Genomic DNA, 25,361 nt, shown 5'->3' with positions numbered 1-25,361 from the left:
GAACCCGGGATTCGAACCCAGGACCTCAGCGCAGTAGTTTTACTTGTACTGTGTACAATTACAACTACGCCACCGAGACAATTTATTTATTATTAAGTTGGTAAGTCTAAAAGTTGCAATAAAACGCGCCCATATATATTGCGCGCCAATTAAAACACGAAATGTATGTATTTAATTATAGAAACAACTAGTGTTATGTACCGGCTGATATATGTCCGCTCCACGTTTCACTCTGAACTGAGTGAAAACCATTTTCACTTCGATTCTAGCTAATATAATAAACCGGACGCGATTCGTGTGTTTATTTCATTGCGGGTAGTTGGTAAACGATTAAAATTTAAATGGTCGTGTGTGTGTCAAGCAGTGTGCAAGCGCATTTACAGAGTAAAAGAGACGCTTGGTCTTAGAGATTGCCACGACTGGGGTCAAATATGCTTGTCATTTAAAATGTCCTCATTACGCTCAAAATTAACATGACATAATGAGTTAACTTCCGATTGTCATATAATATCAGTAGAATAGTATTTACAAAATGTAACTTAATCACCGTTACTATGATAGTCACGCAACACGAACGTTCGCGTCTCCACTCGTCAAATGCGATTATTCGGCTTTAATTGGCCGTCACGGTCCACACGATTATTGAAACTGATAGCTACCGTATAATCAACATATTCAAATCTCACAAACTTATTCCATAATAGCGTAAATTTCAAATTTATTGCAATCGATTATCTCCGAAAGATGTAAATTTTAAAGCAACTCTGCGTAAAGGTCAACTTTGTTTGTATTCAAAGAAAACATAAATACTCAAACATTAATAACACTTCAATCAAAATATACACATTTAACATCCAACTATGAGAGCGTAACTCACCAATTACTCGCAAACAACGGCCGCTAATAAATAACAATGATTGAACGCGATGCGGTGACAGTTGAAATCGCGTTAGTGTAGAGGAAACGAGCGAGTTTAATATCACACTGGCCGTATGAAACGGTGAAAACTGGTGGGTAACAACCGTCGGTGTAATGTCAGACGAGTTTGCTAATTGGTCGTGTAATTTTACTGTCGCATTCGAATATCGAACGCGTCGTAAAGCGAACTCATTTTGTTCGCACCTCGCAAATGATTCATAAATCACAGGAGAGAACGTGCGGTAGTGGTTATTTGTTATATGTAGGACTGGGTGATGATGTACCGTACATGCTCAGAAACTGTATTTACATTACACAATTGATGGCGTGTGCTGCGTTGATGGACAATAAATAAACATATTACTTTTGATTCCAAAAAAGTTTCTTTTAAAAAGGGCACGATCGCCAGTTGGGCTGACTGCCTGTAAAGAGTAGCAATGAACAAAATTACAAAATAATTAAAGTAAATATACAAATAAATTTTTTTTTTTAACCAAAATTGAACCTAAATATTTGATATTTCTTTCAATCAAATCATTCGATCTTACGAATGTGTCGAGACGGTGTTTTGAAAACACAATTAACAAAGTTTATTTGCAATGTTAAGTAGAAGCTTAGAATTCTGACGGTAATACAGACATTGATAGCTTTATTGTTACTGTCTTCAGACAGCCGGGAGACTGAAGCAATCTAGACACAATACAGGCAATTAACTAAAGGATGGTTTACAAACCGTAATGTATAGACTCGGACAATTCGCATAGTCTCAATCTGCTATAGAATGTTTGCATGACGTCATTAATTTGAAATTGTTGATGATTGTTTTGCACAAAAGCACCAATGACTGCTATTTTAGCTGCCATTTACAATCCGTACCCCATTCGCTTTGAATCCGTCGCGAAAATGAACCAATCAGATCAAAGTTTTTTTGACATCGACACATGACTTGTTGTGATTGGTTTATTTTTGGGATCAGACCGATGATTAAAAACGGGATCGCTTATTGAAAAAAATGTTTTTGTATTTACGCCACAAACTTTGAGTTCTCATGATAAAAATTATCAGAGATTGCTCCTAGCCCATCTGAGCTTGTTTTGATGTGCATGGTTTCTTTGTTATTTTTAATCTTTAGTTATCGGTTGATACGATATCGCCTACGGGTCGCCCGCTAATTATAATTAACGCAATTGTGAAAATAGATCAACAACTTCGTTTTATTCGCAGGTTCAATTCTAAGCTATCTTTTATCCATTTTACAGATTAATGGCCTATTCTAATAAACGATCCCAAACTTAAGTTTCAAACCGATTCAAATAATAAACCAACCACATTAAATAATTCATAAACATGTCAAAAAATCTTGATCCTCTGGTAATTTTTTGCCATCGATCGAAAAAAACAGCTACAGTTTAAACCAGTCTAAAAAGATCCTTGCAATTAAACGAACGTAACCGAGCACGATCTCTATCACGCGTCCCATCACGTTTGATGATCCGATGTGTGGTGATTTAATACCCGTAGTTGGTTACTTTCACGCAGGAAGCGTCTCTGCCAGCCCCCGCTCACTTGAGCTTTCCAAATTGTTTATATTTATTATATTATTGGAAAGTTCAATACGTAAATAATGTATCGTGTCATTGCTGGATCATTTGTTTGGCATGTTGGATATGAATAATTTGTACGATGGGGATTGATTTGCTTGTTGTAATAAAATACATTAGAAGTGATGGTTAGGCTGGAATAAATTAATGTATAAGCTTTTAGGTAGTGTAAATATTAACGTGGCAGTCAAGCTATGGTTGGTTTTTTAACAAGAATGGATTATCGACTATAGCATAGTTGGGCGTGGAACAGTCGAGATGAATGTCCGCAGGTTTAAAACCCAAGGGCATGCACCTCTGACTTTTCTAAAGTTATGTGAGTATTCTTTGTGAATTATCACTTGTTTTGGTGGTGAAGGAAAATATCGTGAAGAAATATGTATGTCTGATAAGTTTTTTATAAGAATTTGGAGGGTATGTAAAGTATGCCAATACGCACTAGGCCAGCGTGGTTGACTAAGGCCTATTCCCTCTCTGCTGTAGAGTAGGGTCGTGCCCATCAGTGGAACAGGGCGACATACAATACATAGCTAATGTTATATAAACGTGAATTGTACAATATTCGCTGAAAATAACTGAAACTTTATTTTGTTATTGTGTTTCTTGTGTTCAGTTATGATGCATGACGTCAATCGCTTTAAGGGTCACAATGCTTTGCGCAACAGCAGTACCTCTGCCATTAACGGTGTTCAAGAGCAGTGGTGATCATTTGTCATGAAGAGTTATAAGCATACTGATGATATACTAAGAATGCATTACCTATGCAGGTACTGCTCGACACAAAAATATTGTTCTTTTGTTCATATCTGAAGTATATTTAGTATTATATGCAGTAGCTAGTTCCAAAATTTCTCTACTCCTTTCTTCTAATTCTTTTCTTATCCCGTTTTGATAAGGCCTCAGTGCATCACTCTACAAGCAAGTCGCAAAAACTATTTGACTTCGTTTCTACGGTCAGTGATCTATCTTACATCAACCTCATCTCAGGCAAGATCTCTCCACGCACTGCATAAAATATCTATCAAGTGTTTAGTAGTGAAATCCTGACATTTTATAGTTAGTAAATATTTACCAAAGTCACTTGTAAGTTGGCATTGTTTGCGTGGGTTAGACTGCAATAGAGAATGTTAGTTCCATAATTTCCCATTTCATGAGATTTACTATGTCCACTTTGGTGTCGATCGATTTGGTGTAAAAATGCTTATATTAATACCTTACTTTAGTAGTAAAGTTCTCTTGATGAATGGTTATGGTCTAGGAATTGCTAAAACCGTTGTTTTCTTTGAGTTAGGAGATTACAAATATACCGGCGCGGCGATCTAAGCGCACTTAAAAATTGTCGGAATCAGTGTCGTTTAGTTAACTTAGAACTTTTATCTTTGTTCGAGGGTGGTGTAAACACATTCGTCAATAAATACGGACGTGGTTGTCAATTTTACAGACAATAATAAAATTAACTATTAAAATTAAAGCATTTAAATAAACGGGATGTACTTTTCGGAATTGCTCAGAAAATTCAGCATCATATGAAAACACTGACAAAAGGCTCCGACCAGACATTAGCTGATTGTAGAAATGAAAGAAAAAGAGCAGTATTTTACATAGCGTTTTGTATTAAACAGCTCATAGATATTTATGCGAAAAGCATTAATACTGTATCGGTGGCAACCCTTATCATAGCATATTATTATGTTCGGTACTAAACAAAAAGATATTTAAGTATCGATTGATTGAACTAACATGGACACACAAGGCGCTAATCACCTAACGATTGAAAAAACAGTGTTAATAACATCACTTTCAGCGTTAGGACAGTGGCATACCAGATATGAACTAGTGACATGCTGGAGGCAAAATCACGGTCTGTGTAACGATCAGAAGCATAACTGCTAATCGGCTGTACCATCTTAAGAGGTGGGTATCAGTGGCGAAGTGTCCACATAACCTGATTCTTGATGCTTCCCTTTTGTAAATTATGTAAAGTCTAATTAACATTGAAACGCTTTGCAGACCGCATTTATGCATGTTAGTAGTACTTTTATGTTGTATAGGGTTCCCTTTTAGAAAATGTCACCCTTCGATACTGGTGGGTATATTATGATGCTTAGGTTATGAAACGCGATGGACCATGGGAAGAAGAGATCTTGGCTTTTCCTTAAAGTTCGAAGTAGGCACAAGAACACAGTTTGTTAAAACAGTCTTCAACATTTCTATTCCGTCCTAAACATCTAGACAGTTTTCTGAACCTATTGTGACCTTTTTGGAGCAATGGGTATGGATTTATTGAACTAGGTCATCTCGAGACTTATGACTTCAACTTCCGATATGCACGCTACATCACACAAAAAATATAACACAGTGTGCCCTTACCCCGAGCAAGTAATTATCAGTGGCGCAATCATCGGCCTCAATCAATACACTTCCGAATCATTAATCATCATTAATTCCGCCACGAGATGCGCAGCCTCCCTGCTTTCACTCCCGCGTTCGCGCGTTCGTGTGTGCCCGTCATTTTTGTTACCGATTGTTTGAAAGCTATTAGCTAGATTTCCATCTCGTCATCTATCTGTTTTACTATTTTTGTCAGCTAAAGATAGATTAATGCTCTGAAAGATTGGGCAAGATTCGCCGATTGGTATCATTTGCATATTATCGTCGTAACCACGACCTAACTTATATAGATGTTATTTATTATTATTATGTATAAATTTTCTAGAATCGATAGCCACCTTATTACACACGCAAGACCTGTCAAAGATGGTAGTTGTAACAGCTCGTTTTTCGGCGAATCTTGGTATAAACAACAAGAATGGACATAATTATAGCAATCGTCGACGAACTTTTTAAAAGAAAGAAGTAATGAAAATATTTTTTATCCTTCTTTTAAGTAACACTGGTTGTCGTGACTTTTTTCAGCAATATAATATCGATTATGATATTACGTCTAATCACGTAATGCCATTTAATTCAGCGTAGACAAGACAAATCATTATTTTTTTTTCTGCCGTCTACGTCGTGAGAAAGTTTGTGATGTAATTTGTATTGAATGGCTTGCTGAATATAGGCGGTCTCTGACTGAATGATATACCTAGTCTTGCCATAAATATTGTAATAAAGAAAAAAGAAAATTGTTAACTGCAAATAACATTTATTACTTTTACAGTGTGTCAGTTTAATACATAAATATAAAACAATTAAAAATATAAAAAGCTTATTCGAAGTGGTCTCCATTGGCTGCAATACAGTCCTTTAAACGATGAGGCCAGTTATCAATAGAAGCACGCACTCTTTCCATGGGAAAATTCTTCACTGCCAATCGTATAGATTGTTTTAGGGACTCCAAATTATCATGGCGTTTAGAGCAAGCTGTACTCTCTAAAACTGACCACAAATCATAATCCAGCGGATTAAGATCGGGACTAGACGACGGCCAGTCTTCAGCTCTGATGAAGTCCGAAACGTTCGATTCCAACCAAGACTGCGTGGACCGAGCTTTATGACCCGGCGCCGAGTCTTGCTGGAAGGACCATACTTGGTTATTGAACATGGTGATGTTAAGGGGCTTAACTACCTTCTCAAGAATGGTATCTTGATACACTTGTGCCGATGTTTTGATACCTTTTTCACAAAAATATGGCTCAGTCACTCCTTCATAGCTAACACCCCACCAAACCATCACTGAAGTCGGATAATGTCCACGTTGCACTCTGTCGACTAATTGGGAAGCTTCCTTAGAGCTTTGAGCATAAATACGGTCATTTTGTTTGTTAAAATGTTGCTCAATTGTAAAAATTTTCTCATCCGTAAACAAAATTTTTCTGTGACCTCCCTTTGCGTACCGCTTCAGTAGTTGTTTCGATTTTACCACCCTATTCTTCTTTAAATTATCAGTTAAGAAATGGCCAGTGCGTCTCTTATAGGCTGCAAGTCCTAAGTCATCTTTTAAAATACGCGACATGGTTCTAGGTGCTATCTTCATTTCCCGAGATAAAATCTTTTGCTTTCGGACAGGATTTCTTCGAATTCTTTCCCTTACTGCTTTGACCACCTTTTTCGTACGAACACTACGTGGACGGCCAGATCTTTTCTGTCACAAACAGAGGAGGTCTCATTGTACCTATTAATAGCCCGGTACACAAACATTTTACTAATACCAAGTGTATGGAGAGTTTTAAAAATTGCATTTGGCTCCATACCTACTTTGTGTAATGCTATCACAGCGATTCGGTTCTCTTTATCACCCCACACCATTTTAATATCGCAAAATATTTTACAATGTATTGGCGCCAAAATGAGAAAACACAATGAACAATCGTATAAAAATGACAGATTCGAAATTCAAATGTAATATTTTTTTATAATTAAGTGTAACAGTATTTATGGCCAGACTAAGTATATCAAATATTATCTATTGTGCTTTTGGATATTTCGATTAGTATTTAGTATCGACTGTGGGATGTGTTTGGTGATAGTATACGTGATGAGGGCTCTAGAAGTTGGTGGAGTTTGAGATGATAAAAGAAAAATTAAGGATAAAGCAATAGTATACGTGATGATGGCTCTAGAAGTTGGTGGAGTTCGAGATGATACAAGAAAAATGGAGGATAAGGCAATAGTATACGTGATAAGGGCTCTAGAGGATGGTGGAGTTTGAGATGATACAAGAACTAGATGTAAATATGTCGTAGATGGTTAATTATATGCTCTGTGATTTTGTGTATTCTTTTTAGCAGTAAACAATATGATTAAGGATCCCGATGACTAAACAAGTCATCGGGATCCTTATGCCATACTACTTCGAAACAAATCATTAATTACATTTATTAATAAAAATAGTTTAGTGTAAAGCTCTGTAGAATTCGGCAGACTGCTTGATGCAGACAATGAAAGGGAGCAGAATAAAAGGCACTTTGAAATAGAGATTAATAATAAACCAGTAAAATAAATAATCCAAGAAATCACTCCTCAGAGCATTATGGTGATACAAGCACTGGTAATGGAGTGTTGTTATCCATTACGATATGATTGTTGTGGCGACGGGAGCCCGGATCGATAAAGGCTGGCCACGAGCCAATAACAGCCTCTTGTTGAAGTCGGCTATTCAGTGATAGCATTGTAAACAGTTTGGTGTGGAAGTTTCGTATGAAAAACTCGACATCACTTAAAGGTTTTCTGGAAATGGCTTCGGAAGTAGCTAAATCTTTTAATACTCAACGTTCTGTCAAAAAAATGATTATAAATTTTCAAGAGTTGAAAATCATTAATATGATGGCATTATGGGTACATAAAAAAGCCACAAAAACATTCAACATCGTTCATAATTCATCGGATACAGTAACAAACATTGTGGTTGAAGGAATTATTCATCTACTCGCAAAAACACGCAATGTTGCAACGCTTGGTAAAAACATACGCGAGGCTTTACATTCGTGATATCATACATTAACTCAGTCATGTAGTCGTGGACAGCTACATGAACACTAAATTTATGGAAGGAAAGTGTATTTTTTCTATGACGAGACGAGCAAATTGCTCGTCCGATGGTATGTATGAATGTCAATCAACTGCAGCACCAACTAACTTTATAGACAAATTTTGCTGCATTGCGTTTAATTTTAGCTCATTCTGGAAATCTTTCATACCGGAGTACAATAGTCTGACACACTACTGCTTGGTGGTAGAAAGAGACAAATTATTACAATCAAATACTATATTGATAAAGACGAAATTAAAGATATCACATTATTATATTACAAGCAGCGATAGCCTAGTTGAGAGTGGAACGGACTGCCGAGACTAATATCCACAGGTTCAAACCCAAGGGCACACACCTCTGACTTTTCTAAAGTTATATGTGTATTATTAGTGAATTATCGCTTGCTTTGACAGCGAAGAAAAACATCGTGAAGAAACCTGAACACCTGATAACTTCTCTATATGAAGTCTGCTAATCCGTACTAGCCTAGCGTGGTGGACTAAGGCCTAATCCTTCTCAGTAGCAGAAGAGGCCCGTGCTCAGCAGTGTAACAGTATATAATACAGGGCTGATACTATACTACTATAACAACCACTTTTTTCGATAAATGTCTCATTCTTAATCTTTGACCCGATCCCCGGAATAAACCAATCGAAAGTAGTCATTTCAAGTTCGAAAAAAAATATTCGAATTGGTTCATTTTTACGCTTGATCGAAAAAAGCGATCAAGATTGTTTATTGGAAACCATAAATCGTTTAATACAACGTTCTCCACTCTCCAGGTTTATCGTTTCGTACAAATAGAAATATGAAAATAATTTTCCTACGTAATTTATATTATTATCAACCTTATCGCTTTGTAGAATGTTAAAATGTATGTTTTTATTAATTAAGCCGTCTAGTACGAGATATGATAACGGAATCTTGCAACAACACAGTATCTGGCTCGGACCGCTACAAATGTAAACATGGCATTATTGTTACCTATATTGTTAACATATCAGACAAAGGTAATAACGTCTGGATATAAGTTTATTGTGTTTATGTAGCATGTAAGTAGAGTTGTATTTATTCAGATTTTAATATCACTACGGCCCAAAACACAAATTTTGACGGAGACTTGCGCTTGTATTGCGTCTTTAATTCCTATGTTGTTTATTCGTACTAAGCACCAATAGATTGTTATGAAAGTCACAACGTTCTTTATTTTCCCTAATTTGAAATTCTCCATTTACATTCAGATTTGGGAAGTTTTGGGAAGAAAGATTCAGAAGCTGCTATCGTCAAAGAAGCAGTTAATTTATTATGTAACTAAAACAATGATTAAACTGTAGCATGCCCAAACATCGCGTAAGAGATCGCGGCACGCGGCCAAAACAACACGCGTGCATCGCTAATGCCAATGCATTGCATAGGTGTTGAAAAATACGACAAATGTGAGTGGAATATAAATATGATGTGGCTGATATCGAAGTTGTTGAGATAAAGATTGATGCTGATGCTTTGTTTCGGCGCAGTTTGTATGTAAAAGTATTAATTTAAACTTCTTCGCATTTGCATCATCATTAGCCCGTTGCAGTCCTCTGCCGGACATAGGGCTCTTCCAAGGTACGTCACAGTGCCTGGTCTCTTTCTTTATGCATCCAGTCGCTGCCGGCCCTCTTGTGTAAGTCATCTGGCCAGAGGGCGTCCCAGGCTACGTTTGCTAAGACGCGGTCTCTACTCCACGCTTACTCCAGCGGTTATCTATTCTGCGACGTATGTGGCCAGCCCATTGCTTCTTCAAATTACTAATTTAAAATGATTAATTTGCGTTTTATTTCTTTCAAAGCGCGTCTGCTCGATTAAAAAAGCGTCGTGTGTAGGCTGTAATAAGATAAAAAATTCATCTATTTTAATTATGTTGGCGCCTTGGTAATTCTTGTATCATCAAAGTCAAACAAAAACTGGCATGTGGTCGCCGTAAACGTAATTACGTGTGCAAGTTACATTTTAATGTTATTCTTGCTAGATTGAGCAATGTATGTATAAACATTCATGAATTATTTATATTATAAAGTCGAAGTTTTTCATTGTCTGTTTGAGTACGTCAATAACTGAAACTATTAGTCTAATTGTAATGACTCTTTCTCCAATAGGAATAAGAGCGATGGTTGCAAGAATTATATAGAGCCTTAGCCTGTCTTATTTTGAATGACCTCGTAATGCGAAATGTTTGATCGTATATGTTATGAACTATTGTAGATAGATATAAGTTGAGGTAATACTCGTAAAACCCCAGTTTATGAGCATACGGTCAATGACATCGAAATGCATTGAGAAAGGTTTGACCATGAATGCTTACAAAAATATGGATAGTCTGTGGGTGGAATTGACTGTTATGAATGGAGAGATTTAAATTGAACGTTGTGATCAGAAAAGGAAAATATATTTTGGAGTAACGGTAATTAAATCTGAACAAAAGAGAAGAATACAGTTCCACGTAAAATTTTATTATAGAGAAGAAAGAAAGAAAAATATTTGATTAGTCACGGACACAACTGACACACAAAAGCATTAAAAAATCAAATACTATTATCTCAGCGTAACGCTCAGTTTGCAACATAGAGAAGAGAAGAGAAGGTATACGGAGACAATCTTCGTAGCAAGCAGTATGCTTCTGTCTGCTCACCGCACACCGTTCACATTTCTCCTTCACATAGAAACATAAACGTTCTCTCATCCGTAAAGGTGTGGATATGACGTTCGGTTATTAGTAGTATTTAAAGACAATTTTTCCCTCCACTCTGCTCTTCTCTTTAATGAAAGTCTTATAGATATATGCAATAGTAGAAGACCCTCTCTAATGTAGAAGAATACAATTTATTGTGCTAATAATAAAAATTATATATTAATGCGTCCTTACAGTAGAAGAATACAGTCGATTTCATTGTGTTATTAGGAGAAATTAAGGCGTTAATAATTTTTGTGTTTCGCTTTTCGCCTCGGTCAAAGCGAAAATGTTTACATTTCTTAAGCTTACACGCCCGCAATAACTTGTTACGATTCCTCTTTGTTACTGTATAATGTTTGCATGAATTGCGAGTGTTTGTCGCGAAATGTTTAAATAGAAGTAACAAAGAATCAGTGAGTGACTAACACACTTCTATCTTTGAACAAAGATAGTATTTTGAGTTTAACATTGCTTAGAATACTTTTGTTCTTTTTACATACTTCTCTGACATTGTACCATTAGTAACAGTGTATTAAACTAGCGTGCCAGGGTAAATAGAATATGTCTTGCATCCTCATCTTTGGTGAGGCGTCTTCTTCTCAATTCGTATCTGTCCTACCAATGTTATAAATTAAAAAAATGGGGCGATGTTTATTATAAGTTAACACAAACCGCAGATAGGGTTTGGATAGATGGAACAAAGATAGGCAATGTGTTTCTAAAAGAGTGACTAGGTTAAATAGAGAAGAATTTTCACGCGGGCCAAGACACAAACAACAGATAGTCCTGCAATATCTGTGAGCACGTGTATATTTTCACGTCGCCTTTCTTTTATATCCCAGATAATAAAAGCCACATCATGTATAGATAAATACGTTTCAAACATTCCCCTGCGCCGTTTATCTTATCTCCACTCTTTAAAACTCATCAATACATTGATAACGTCAATATCTAGATTAATTGCGACTGCGTATCTGAAATATTTTATTAATCTGTCATTTCAGTTAATATCTGAATACTGAATATCGATATGTCCTTGAAATTTTTTAATGGCATAGCAGCTCGCATGCCATGCCATATTGCCGCAGAGATATGTTCATGGAAATACGTATGGAGTTTTATGGTAGTCTATAGGTAGGTGAGCAGGCGGGTGAACATATGGTAAGTGAATAGTATCCTCAAGTCACGGGGTTATATCTAAAACTGCCAGAGAAATTCGAGCCGCTTTGCCGATCATCAAGCAAAGGGAGGCTAATAATTAAGTCAGGTCCTCTCTTTCTACCTATGTTTAACTGACCTCGATGCTTAAAAGGAATGATGATTACTGGATCTAGATTGTAGAATTGTATTGGACTTAATATTCTTCAAACTCTTCCAGTCTGCGATCTCTTATTGATAGGGGCAGTAATCAAAATTCATAAAAATATTTGTGTCATTCATGAGCTAAATTAAATGAGAACGCTTCCAATTCAATGGTCCCTTGCCAACATGAACTAAAATGATATCAAATCGCGTTATTCCCACACATAACCATCTCATTAACGCGCACAAATTAACAAGAGTAACGAGATATGGTGGTAAAATTAGCAAGTGCACTCAGTGACTCACAAAGGCTGAACACGAACGATAATTGTGACCGATCTAAACATACTGCGGTGTCTTTGTCCTCAAATACGAATGATCCTGTAGGAATGACTTGTTTCCCGGCCTGGTGTGCTGGATGTGTTAGTGAACCTAGGGCACACGTCCGATGTAGTGAGAAATTTTAATTTATTTTTTATTGCTTTGAATAATGAGACGAGCTTGCTGTTCGCGTCATGGTAAGCGATCCGACCTCCAATAAACAGTAGAAACACCATCAAGCACCTTGAATTACAAAGTATTGTTTGGTATTCCACTGCGCTGGTCATCCAGAGACATGAGATGTTAAGTCTTATGTCCTGTAGTTACACTGGATACAAATTTCTTCAAACTGGGGCGCAACAGTGACTACACACTGCTGCTTGGCGCCAGAAATAGACATTGCGGTGGTACCTACCAAGGCGGACTCTCACATATGAGATACCTACCACCAGTAATTATTTGCTTCACAAAACAAGATTTAGAGTACGGAAACTGCAATCTGAAGTATATAAGTTGTTGGGTATTTTTATCAATCTAAATTAAACTGAACATTTTCTTCTTCTTCGTTCTTTATGTTTTAGAACATAAATTGCATTTTGAAAGGGTAACTGAAAGAGACACGGAATACCCGAACGCCATCTAAGTTATAAAAAAAACTGGTGCAAACGCAATTAGGAATTAAATACTTACATAAAATTTTTAGGAAAGCATTATTATTTGTAAATCGATGTTGATTGATGATCAATTATGATTGTTTGTTACCAATCAAATAACATGTTCATAGTAAAAGCAATTAGAAATGTTAAGTGACACGCATAGTCTGGCTGGGCTCACCAAAACATGTGCTCTCTATGTCGTTTTAGATTCCACGCGGAATATTTGTGACGCACGAACCACGTCAATACATGACATATTAATAAAGTAAATAAATATCGATGCAATGGAATGCAATTGAATTTTCCTATTATTTTTATATTGTAATTAGTTATTGATATTTAGTATCTTTACAATTTCTATTGTATTTCCCTTTCTTATGTTTGATTGTTTATTGCGAAACCTGATTAAATCCACGCGGAATAGTTAATTTCTATCCAAGGTCCACGAGATTGAACTTAACATCGTCTGCACTATAGCGAGAACCTCCTTGCCCTAATTACGTATTGGTTGGTTTGTTTGAAACACCATGTCTATCATACAATGCAGGTGCCAAGTTTCGGCTATGCCAAAATGAATAACGCTAACACCACTGACACACTGTGTTGATGACCTTACAGCCTTAATTACGTGTATTAAGATGCGGAGGTCGTTGAACCGAAAACGTTACGGATTATTTATAGGACGGGGAAGTTGCTTTCGTGCGCCCGCGCATCTGTCGTTTACGTTCGAGTATTTTTTATGTCATTGTTTTTTTTGGTGTTTTTGTGCCGTATTTGGTTGGTAATTATGATTTGTTCCAAGGTTTGTTGGCATGCTGACTGAAGGGATATTGATTGTTTAAGGAAGTTATGTTAATGCACTTTGTCTTTTCTTAATTTTTAAGATGTTTATGTGAATGAATGAATCATAATTTAGGGTTTCATGTTATAGTTTACTTTTGTTACAAACGTTTTAAAAAACTTTAAACAAATTCAAGATATCCCAATATTGATAATTACAATTAATATGATTAAGTCACTTAACATATAAAAGTCACTATAGACATGCGTAATTTTCATTAAAAATATGACCTAATTAACGTTCGTTGGGTTTACTTTTGCGTAGATCTTATACGAAACAGCGAAAGTATTGTTGAAAGTAAAATCAAATAATGAAGCAATAACATTTTTATTTGTTTTACAATTACAGAAAAGTTCACGGCACCGGCTAATGCAGTCTCCAGACATTTTAATTGCATCATATTTGACTTTCACTCAATCATTCGTTCACTGTCTTTGAAGGTGTATGACAGGCGTGAAATATTAAGACCACTGAGTATTATATTAGAATAAAATTGTTTCTTCTCTATCTGATTCACATGTTACAGTTTTGTAATGTAACTAATTTGTATTTTATTTTAGTCGTGATTGTTTTGAAGAGGTATTGATTGTAATGGATGTTATTATGATCTGGGTTTTTGACTGATATTAATGGGAATTTAATGCGTATATTAAACTAGCTATAGTTTTTGTTCGCTTGAGTCTAAACTGTTTTTTAGGTTTCAATAATACATTAAGAAAAAGTCTTCTACAGCAGTTGAAGATTATTAATTAAATGCTGTGCTAATTATCGTATTGTATCTTTTTAATCAGTTTTAAAAAATATTCATTAATCTTCTCAATCTTCATTAAAATCATCATTATTTTTGTAATTCGCTGCAACCTCCATTCGACTTTTCGTTCATCGCGACTTTTACTTAATTCAAAACTAATAACCCATTGTACGTAGTTAATGATTAATATTCTTACATTATATAAAACTTTCACCAGGTTGCGATGTATATTTTCCTCTTACCTGTAATTCGTGATTCGGTGGGCTAAGCGCAGGCATTCTAGTACTGAAATAGCTTAGTTTCTTTCTTCAAAGATGCCGCTGTGCTTTCCGAGTTTGAATATAACAGCGGCATTCGATAACGAGTCGGATCGGCTGTTTAAACATTTCACATCGTTGTTGCTTCGATGGCGTTCAATCATGGTATTCACGAGCAGTAAATGTTCAGAAATGTGCCAATCTTGTATATTTTCTAAATTGTTAGATAGGTTCCACGAATTCGTAAGCGTCTCTGGTGTTGAAGCACTGTAGCGTTCCAGTTTAGTGAAGATAGGTTGGGCATTATGAGCCTTATCTAATTTCCGAAAATGAAGTGTTCAATGCGACGCATTTCTTTGGATTTTAATTCAAAGTCATTGCTACTGTATATGGGAAGTCGTAACTGACCGTTAAATGCTTTTTCCCTTACTCCTTCCTCCAATTGCCCTTAACCCGTTTGAATGTGGGGTTGGCGCAACAGTTTTTCAATGATGTTGTATCCATATGGTTTAATTTCTACTACTGTTAGCCCTATAGACGTCAATCCCTTCCTCATGGTCCTAACCTCTTGTCATACTGTAAGAAAATATATCGCGATCTGGAATATATACAGGGTGATTGTATAACGTATCTTCTCTGTAATAAGATCAAAAGTCACGTGCACATCGCCTCGTGTTATAGAACGTGCTGCGTTGTGTACAGATTCATGCAGATTTACATTGTGCGAGCTTCGGGATTAGTGTGTTTGGCGCGTTTGTTTTCTCTGCGTTTGAATGAAGTTGGCAGCGGTATTACCTCTACAGCCACGTTAGGCCTTGTCAGGTGGTTTGTTTAGGTGTCATTTTTGTTCTGATGAACATGAGTGAGTCTATTGCTAAATAAAAAGTATCAACTTTTTATTATAACTTTTTATTTTATAAAAAAGACGAGGTAATCAAAATTAGTGCTATAAATTACGAAATATTGAATTTCCTAATGTAGTTTCTCTTTATTAACAATAGAACTTGGCTCAAACGTCACGATTCCGACATTGTTGCATTACGATATGGTTTTAGTAGCAACTGATGGTTCATTGGAATTATTGAAAGGAACAACATAAATAATGGTACGTGAATATAATTCATTCGCTTTGACATTTATTGAAAGGAAAATGGAAGCGCATGAATACGAAATTTCCGAGCATTTACTGATTTGTTTGCGGTGTTTCCTTTAGATAGTTCTGTTGATGGTATGGCTTAGTGTCACTTCTAGTATTTGGTCTTCTGACAGTCTATATGGGTTGTGGACCTGGATGAAGAACTCAGGTTGAAATTTGGGGTCCGTGATAGCGTGTCAGTTTTTGGAACTTCGATACTAGATTATTTTTTCGATGAGTTTAAAATATTATGAATGATGATAAGGAATATGATAAAATGATGTGGAATAAATGAAAATCAAAAATAAGAGTTGATGGTAGTTGGTACCGTGTCATTTTTTAACCGTTTTTTTTATTCCTAGTGTGTAAATTGTTGATTTTCGCTAAATTAGAATAATGTCGATAATTCCACTCACAAAACAACGTGCTTGATTTTTAAACAGTGTTCCTCCGTAAGAAGTACCGCAGCAAACTGTTCGCATTCACGTACAATCTACATCTGACTCCATTTCACTCAACTTCACACGAACTTTAACATTTAAAGTCCACTGACCACGTTTTTATGTTAACTAAACAGAATGGAGTTTAAATCTAAGACCAACAATATTCCTTGCGTGATTGATCATTACTTTCAAAGGCAAACACTCAAAATCGCGTGCATAAACCAAATCCGCCTTGCACTAAAATAGAAGCATTATTAGAGTTTAATTTCAATGAAAGCTAGCGGCGCCCATGGTTCTATAACCCAACCCCTGGCTTGACTGTTGACTGATGACTGATGCCCCCGACAGACCTGAACACGCGTGATTGATGGCAGTTGTTACTGATACACGAAATTTTATATTTTTCTGTATATTTTCCTGCCTGTATTTTGATAGTGGTGATATAAATATCTTGTCTTGTTGTGGATTCTTTGTTATTTTTCCTTTAGGGATTTGAAGATTGTGAAAGAATTTGAAAGTATTTTGCCATGATTATTTTCATTCTCTTTGACTATTAGTTGTTTGCTTTCATGGAGCGTGTGTGGTGGCGCCGCATTGCAGATCATGTTATCTTAAGCATGAACCATACGGGCCAGCTGGGTTAGTTTCACAATGTCATCAATTAACTTTGTAGCTTTACTATCACGCGATATCCTGATGATGCGATTTCCGGAGACCTAACAAATGTCTTTGTTTATCGCACAAAATAGTCCATTCCGGCTCTTTATAGATGAAGCATTTTTTTCTGGCTGTGATGATCACTCAGCATCAAATGACCCTAGAAATACACTCAAAATATCGGAACTTGTAAGTCTTTTGATACAAAATTATGATCCTCAACACATTAGTTATTCCATAATGAGGACGGTGTATAAATATTTCATACGCTCCGAGGTAAACGTAATGTAATTACAGTTCGTATTTTCACGTGAAAATGTTATTTTTCTCGTTAAAATACGCCGAATATAAAACCGCGAAGATCTTTCGTGATGTTTTGACAGCGCTCGAGTGCATGACATGCATAAATTATGCTAAAAATGTTGCGTTAAGTACCTTATGTAAACCAATACTGAAGTGACGCAGCTTCGGTTGTTGTGTGGAATACCGAAGGATAATGAACATTCCTTATAAAGACTGTTGGTTGATCGGAAGTTAAACAACTCGCTGACTTTGTTTTCAACCTGTTTTTTTTTTATAGCCTAAGCCGGCAAAGGAGCAGGTGGAATATAAATGATCTCCAGATAGCTCATAATTTATATCTCATTTACAGTACGAAACGCAACAACATGGTGTCACATTATATCGGTTTTATTGTGTAGTAGCAGTATTACTCCCGGCCCAACTGGCCCTTACAGTAGCCAAATGTGTCCCATAACTAGGCTTACCCCCTTTTCTCTCTGTCTTCAGTCGGCCCCTCATTACTGAGGATCGTTATCCCGTCCAAGGTCATTTAGTAGTCTTCTCCACGAGACGCGATCTTCGGCTTGGTGCATCGCTATGCTCAATGGCATATTCAAGGAGTTAGCGACCTGGTCCGACCAGCGCCTCGGATTACGCCCTCTTGGTCGCTTGCCTTCGAGCTTGCCGGTGAGCACCAACTTCTCCAAGTTGTCTGGTTTCCGTCGCGCTATATGTCCAAAATATTTTAAAATACGACTCAGACAGACGGAGGTTAGCCTCTGTTGACGTTCCAGCTTGAGCTCTCTTAAGATGGATTCATTTGTTCGATGAGCTGTCCATGAAATGTTTAAAATTTTTAAAATTTTTAAACCCCCTTTAGTACTTTTAAAATTTTCGTCCTTTTGTGTGTCGATGGTTATTTAAATTTTTTATTTAATTTTCATTTTGATTTATTTAAATGACTAGTATCTCTAGCACGCGGCTTCGATCATCAGCTGTCTATCATGGCATATCATCATCCATGATACTTTGCCAATTTCAATCAAAATTATAGCTATTGTGTGAGAATTCAGTTAAGACTAACACCTCTCGTTTCTACACACGATCAATGTTCTCTGTTGGATATCCATTATTTATTGTAACATTATTGCTTACAATCACATTGTTAACTAAACAGTCTAGTGTAAAAACAATATTATATGTATTTAAATGATATGATTTATTTTAATCAACTCCATAATATTAATTACGATGTTATCTCGGGGCAAACACTGTTTTTGGAATTTCCATTTTCATTATATAGGTATATTACGGGGGGAATATTTTGAATTTGTAGTCATTAGTGTTCATGATAAACATTGTGGTATTAATTTTATAATATACTGGCTTTTGCTTGCGCCTTCGCCCGCGTGGAGCACTTTTCCGGGATAAAAAGTCCTGCTATATATTTTCCCGGGATAAAAAGTTGCCCATAATGACCTTCCCAGGGTCTTAAACTCTCACAATACCAAATTTCATAAAAATTCGGGTAGATTTTGAGAATATCGATATTATACAGACAGATAGAAAATGGGACTTTGTTTTATAGTATGTATAGACGTTTGACTAGGTACTAATAAAAAATTACAAGACGGATGAAAAATATTAGATAATTTATGCAATATGTTGATTTCTATCTTCAATGGCTCAATATTGATGTAAAACTCAACACCTAAAAATCACAATGCAATGTAATTTGCAAATATTTATCAGAATGTTGATATTAGGTAACTCTCAGTAGTGTGGTGTTTAACAAGCAAACTATTATTCAGATTGCATCAAAATTACCACCTACAGTTCAAACAATTACTTCACTCTGTACATTGCAATGCGCAAGCGCACTCCATGTTTTGTATTTCCGTTTTGATTAATTAAAGTATGAGTTTAATCAGCAATTATGATAGCCTTGTACTAATTACTTACTTTTTTAAGGTCCAATTTTTCAATTGTCAGATAAAAACTATCCATCAAATAAATAAAACCCTAACTTAATCATTAAAAGTGAGAGAAATAGACAACTCAATACATACACTAGTAATTTCTAATACGTTTGTGTTGTACTTTATCCTATTAATAAGTTTGATCCTTGAAAAATCAGCTCTAAGAGGAATAAAGTTCAGATATACAATATTACTCACGATGATTTTATTCATCTTTAAAGCGGGTTAAAGGTTAACTATTAATACATACATAACCGCGTAAAGTCAGAGGTGCGTGACGCGTGCCCCGTCACTGAACCATAGACCTTCGTCTACTCTCCAGACGTTTCAATTACTAGATTATCGCTGCTTATTGAAAATTACATGCAGCGCTTAAATCTCTACCACTGACTTCAACAAGGTTCGTTTTATTTTTAAAACTTTCATACTAATTGCGTCTTCTAATGTGGAAGGAATAAGAACATATCTAATACATTCAATCGAATGGATTGTGTGATGATTTTGAGTGATGCTCAAACTGCTGAAATATTCAGAACTGTACAACGTGACTTGTTAGTAGAGCCTCTTGCAGTCACATAAGTCGAGGTGGTCGACAGCTCCAGTTAGCCAGCGGGCCGTGGAAAAAGGCCGGGACGCCAGACCTGATTTAGGCACCGTTGTTTGAAGTGCGGTGTATTATTTTGACGGTAAATTCTTACGATGTTGCTAACCTTTTCAATAGGAACGTAGTAACCGACATTACGCACTTTTTACTAGAAAATCTGTTTTCTTTTGAGTTTTAAAATTATTTGTGGTATGACAGAGCGGTATTTTCATAGGATGGTTTTGTCTGTACTAAAATATACTGGATTTTTTTTACTTAAAGCAATAAATAGAAAAGCCAACTAACTCAAATTCTTCTGCACCCCAACCTTGAATGATGGTATATAAAAGAATAAGGATTGATTCTCCTAACATATTGCTAACAGGAAATCCCATAGGCAACGAGCAGTAAAATAATAAGCTGACACGAGCGGTCATCAGCTCCGAGTTGCAACCACGGCGATAAAACAAACACGCTCGGCATCATGATCGAGACGTTTGCCTGGGGAAAGTGCATATCGTACGTTATAATCTAACTGATATTATTAATAGTGTGGAATGATGGTGAACCGTCTGTGTGTTTCGATATTATTAAATGTAATGGGTTATAATTATCTCATGTTGCTAATACGTTTGCTAATTTAAATCTTTTTGAATAATTATAAAGTGATATCGTTTGGCATTACAAGATTAATGGCTACTTATGTGTATTATTGACGGCCGGTGGCCGGCCCTTACAGAAGTTATGATCAAACTGTAATTTTGCTGATTTCTTTTTGTAATATAGGAAGAAACTTTCATTCAATGTGAATCCACTTGCAATTCCCTCACTTTGCAATTATAAACGTTATTTTATATCAACTCAAATTGACAATAAAATCCGAGCAGATCGAAACCGAACCGCTTGTCTAATATAAATCGAAAGTGCAGTCATTTTGAAGCTAATATTGCATTAGCCCGAGGTCACGACCGCTGCTTACGTAAACCATTGTTTCACAGTAATTAAGCTTGTACGCTACGGCCGCCGCTCCGTACAGCCCCCCGTATAAAGAAATGCACGTCCTCAACTCCAGATATATGATTCATAATTAAGTTTAGGTGGCATTTACTTTCGACTGTGCAATCGTGGTGGGCACTTGCGTGACTCACGACAGGTATTGCCCTGGGAGCGGTTGAACTGTGCACCTCTGATGGTGCAATGGGAAGTGTTTGTGTACTTTCTAGCGAAACATGCACGTAACATTAGGACGAAACGATTTTGAATTGCCTAGTGTTAACTCGATTGTTGTTTGGGTTGAGATTATTATGTTGGCAAATGAGCGTGTCGCCTGGTGATAAGTGAGCATATTGATCTATGGATACCTATCTGGAGAATTGATTAAGTTGGGTTGTTGAGATTGAGGAATAATGGAAAGAGAGGTAAGGTTTCTGATGTTTGACTGTACAAAACGTAAGAGGAAACTGCCACTAAACGGTTTCCTATTTGTCCTTTGCAATAACAATAGTGAACAGGACATCATTGAGAATTCTTTTGCACTGGTCGGGCTCATTTCATCTTTAAACTACATAAAAATATATGAAGTTTTTCTCTATTTCTTTTCCAGGTTTCCCTATATTTTATCCTCATCGATTCCAGCCAGCATTCCACATAAATATTTTGTCTGCGCACGCGCATGTCATAGTGTAATTTGTTCGCCGTGTAAACTTACAGCCTCGGCATGCCTGTAACACTTCGTGCCGGTGTGCCAGCTTTTGACGTAACCACGTTATTATGTATAGTATGATTTAACTTCAAACCCTGATTGCGTTTGGAAATCATTGTCGATTATAAAATTTGCACAGTTAAGGAGGTTTATGAGTACCCAGCTTGCATATACTTCAAAATACAAATACTTAAAAAATATTGCATGATTAATATTTTTTCCGTGTTTCAAAAGGCAAATGTTAACGATTTTTACATAATTTTACATAATAGATTTTGATCTCAAATATTCAACTAAATATTTTCATAATATTAAACCTTTAGAATTACAATGATGCAAGTGCAAAAAACCGTTAAATTGACTTTATAATTCACAACATTTAAAAAGTGACAAAGTATCAAATGCAACATCGACTTTCGGTAACTACAGTAAGAGTTTGGCGTAATACTATTATAAGTCTAAAAAGCTCCTGATGGCAGACATAGCTTGAGCCAACGATTTAAAAACTGCGTAAAAATGTGCGCCACTCGAGCAGCATATAAATAAAGCCACATCCGCCCTAGATGCACATCCGGTCGGATGCACCTCGTAACGTCCCACATATAGATATCTATTATGTGTTAATAGTTTTTGAAAATAATTCGTTTCCTGGTTCGTGGCTCGGTCGAGGTTATTTTTGAATGAATCAAAATAGAACGAGAAGAGATTGTTACCTTTTTAGGGGAATATTTTGTTTCTAATAGATCTAACAGAAGAGGGAAAATGTGCTTTTTAGTAAGTCGTGTTTTGAAACCTCTGAGAGCAAACGACAACCCACCTTATGATCTGGGCCCTTATTCTGTATGATAGTGTAAGCGCGTAACGCGGCCGTGTCATGTTATCTTCGAGAAATGTGCGTGGAATGGTATTCTGTAAGCCAAATTTCTATAGTCCTAAACATGACGCGTTGTGTTGCGTGCTTGTTACGCACTGTCAAAATAACGTGTGAGATAGAGAATAAGGGCCCAGAGGTGTCTTGCTAATGTCAGATTCCACTTTCTTTTCTTTGTTAACAGCCTTGATTGTTTTGGTATCAAGGATGTTTGCGAGAAGTGGATATCACTTAAAAATAAGTAACCAACTTATTAGTTTGTCGCCCTACGAAATATTATCTCTCGATAGTAGCTCCGTCCATGTTAACGCTCAATCTCGGAATTAAATTAGCCAACAGCACTCATTGGTAGCTTACTATGTGGGAAACAATTTTCAAGTAGTGTTACTATTGCTAATGGTAGAATATATTGTATATCCGCCCGGATAGCGACCACCGTACACATGGTTATACAGTTGGTCGCGTTCCGGTACCAGCCTCTGTATGTCCGGTTCCAACAGGCCGGCATAATTGTGTTTACTACCGAAGGGTAATCATTTCTCGTCAGTCGATATTCTATTGGACTACACTCTACATATCATCAGATGCATTGGGGTCACTTTGCCGCAATAGTATAAAAACAAAAATATTCATTATAAAAAAAACTCAAGTTTATATTATTATAAAGTCCGTTATGCCTTATTAGGCAGCAGACGGAAACATGATGAACTTCAAGAACTATATGACTTAGATTAAGCAAGCTGTCTTTCAGTTATTCAGAGAGCCTCCTGGACAATTACCTAGTTCAATATATTAGTTCTATTAACCACTTCGCTTGTCTTGAAGGTCATTGGTAGTTGCTTTCACGTCGAACGTAACGTATTGAATAATCAATGTTAAGAATTTTAATCGCGCGCCGCGCCCTTTATTGAATCCAATCATGTGTCGTTGAACTCTAATACCAGTCCATTGAGTTATTTAATAAGTCTTTTCTATGGAGAGGGTTTAGTTTATGGTAGGTAGAAATCTATAATAAATCTAGAGTTTGTTTGTTCGTTCAAACAAACGTGGAAGTCTCAATAACTACTGAACTGATTTTGAAAATTTATTGACTAGTAGAAAGCTACAATATTTTTAAATAGCTTTAAAGTAAATTGAAATAATCTGAAAATTACGTTTTTTTTTACCTATATCTCTAATAAATCTAGAGTTTGTTTGTTCGTTCAAACAAACGTGGACGTCTCAATAACTACTGAACTGATTTTGAAAATTTATTGACTAGTAGAAAGCTACAATATTTTTAAATAGCTTTAAAGTAAATTGAAATAATCTGAAAATTACGTTTTTTACCTATATCTCTAATAAATCTAGAGTTTGTTTGTTCGTTCAAACAAACGTGGACGTCTCAATAACTACTGAACTGATTTTGAAAATTTATTGACTAGTAGAAAGCTACAATATTTTTAAATAGCTTTAAAGTAAATTGAAATAATCTGAAAATTACGTTTTTTTTTCTATATACCTATATTCTGCTCCCAATTACACTCCGTCATTCTGTTAAAACTACATACATGAAAATTCGTTCAGTAGTTCCGAAGATGTTCGCTGACGAAAAAACAGAAAGACAGAGACAAAAAGGTATTCTATAAATCGTTGATTCGTGTTCTATTAATCGCCTTTGTCCATCCTTTATTTTTATGACTTTTCTTTCTAAATACAGACATACCGGGCTATATTGCTTTATTGTATCTATAGATTACTTAGTTTCATCGTTGTTAATAAAAATCACAATTGACGTAAACTGAATAACGTCACTGTTGCTATCTGCTTAACATCAAATAAATTGGATTAAATTGTTTCCACTTGCCCATGAATGGTATTGAAAAGTCAGTAATTAAAAGCGTATTGTAATCCATAGTTATATTTGAGTAAATATTTACATGATAAAGATTTGGTAAAGTTTACTATTACACTTTAGTGAGCATTTGTAAAATTTTTATTTAATAATCTATAAGTACGTATTATAAAACAAAGTCTTTTTTTCTGTCTGCCTGTATGTTATAGATTTTACAGAACGGATTTTTATGAAGTTTGGTATGGAAATTTTCTATCCCGGGGAAATATATAGCCGGACTATCCCGGTAAAACTCCTTCACGCGAGCGAAGCCGCGAACGAAATTTTGTTAAGGTATATAAAAGAATACAGCCATGGAAAACAATAGAAATACTTAATAATATCTTAGATTAGACTCGAAACCATGTGTTCTAAGTTGATTCCGAAACATATACCATTGTGGCTAATAAAAGTTCAAATCAATGTTATAAATATCGAAATCGAAATTTTCAAGTAGTTGGTATCGTGTTATTTAATTTAACTAATGTTATAACTTTTATTATGTATTAGTTAATTAGGCAGTAGAAATAGCAACTTATTAGCCCAGTAATTAGCATTGACCGCGACAGTATTATTTTAACACTTTATACAAGCTGCCTTTGTTATCTATCTTCATCGTTAAAGCGAGCAATGTTTCATTAAATAAATAATCGAATGAAAATCTTTTCATTCGTTTACCTTCTTGATAATGTATTCATTTCAGTGTATGACCAATTGTCCGAAATGACATAGCTGTTGACACGAATTAAACTTTGTATATTTGCGGATGATGCAAGAGTTGCTAGTTAAAGGAAAATAGTTGGTTAAACATGCCAATTCCATACACATATTAAATGAAATAATTTTTGAACCCATTAAATGTAAAAAAATATTAAGCCTCCGACAATTTCCTATACGGAGTACAGACTATGGCAGGCAGGGCTACGATCAATAACTAGTTTAGAAATATTTTCAAATATGAACCATCCGTTCCTAAACCACCATTAGTTATTCCATTAAT

General features: G+C 35.8%; 1 protein-coding gene and 1 long non-coding RNA gene across 2 annotated transcripts in view; one reads left to right on the top strand and one right to left on the bottom strand.

Annotated features, from left to right (window-relative positions):
• LOC115445965 (SUN domain-containing ossification factor) overlaps positions 1–25,361 on the top strand; it is a 102,844-nt gene that overhangs the window by 29,777 nt on the left and 47,706 nt on the right. The window lies entirely within an intron of this gene.
• LOC115445967 lies at positions 9,238–16,392 on the bottom strand. Its single transcript, XR_003938870.2, has 2 exons — positions 14,822–16,392; positions 9,238–9,861 (listed from the first exon to the last, which is right to left on the bottom strand). It is a non-coding gene; the product is annotated as an uncharacterized LOC115445967 (long non-coding RNA).

Source organism: Manduca sexta, chromosome 23 (genome assembly GCF_014839805.1).
Source record: "Manduca sexta isolate Smith_Timp_Sample1 chromosome 23, JHU_Msex_v1.0, whole genome shotgun sequence".
Lineage (NCBI taxonomy): Eukaryota > Metazoa > Arthropoda > Insecta > Lepidoptera > Sphingidae > Manduca > Manduca sexta.
The sequence above is the reverse complement of the archived record's forward strand: the minus strand, read 5'-3'. Positions and strand labels throughout refer to the sequence as shown.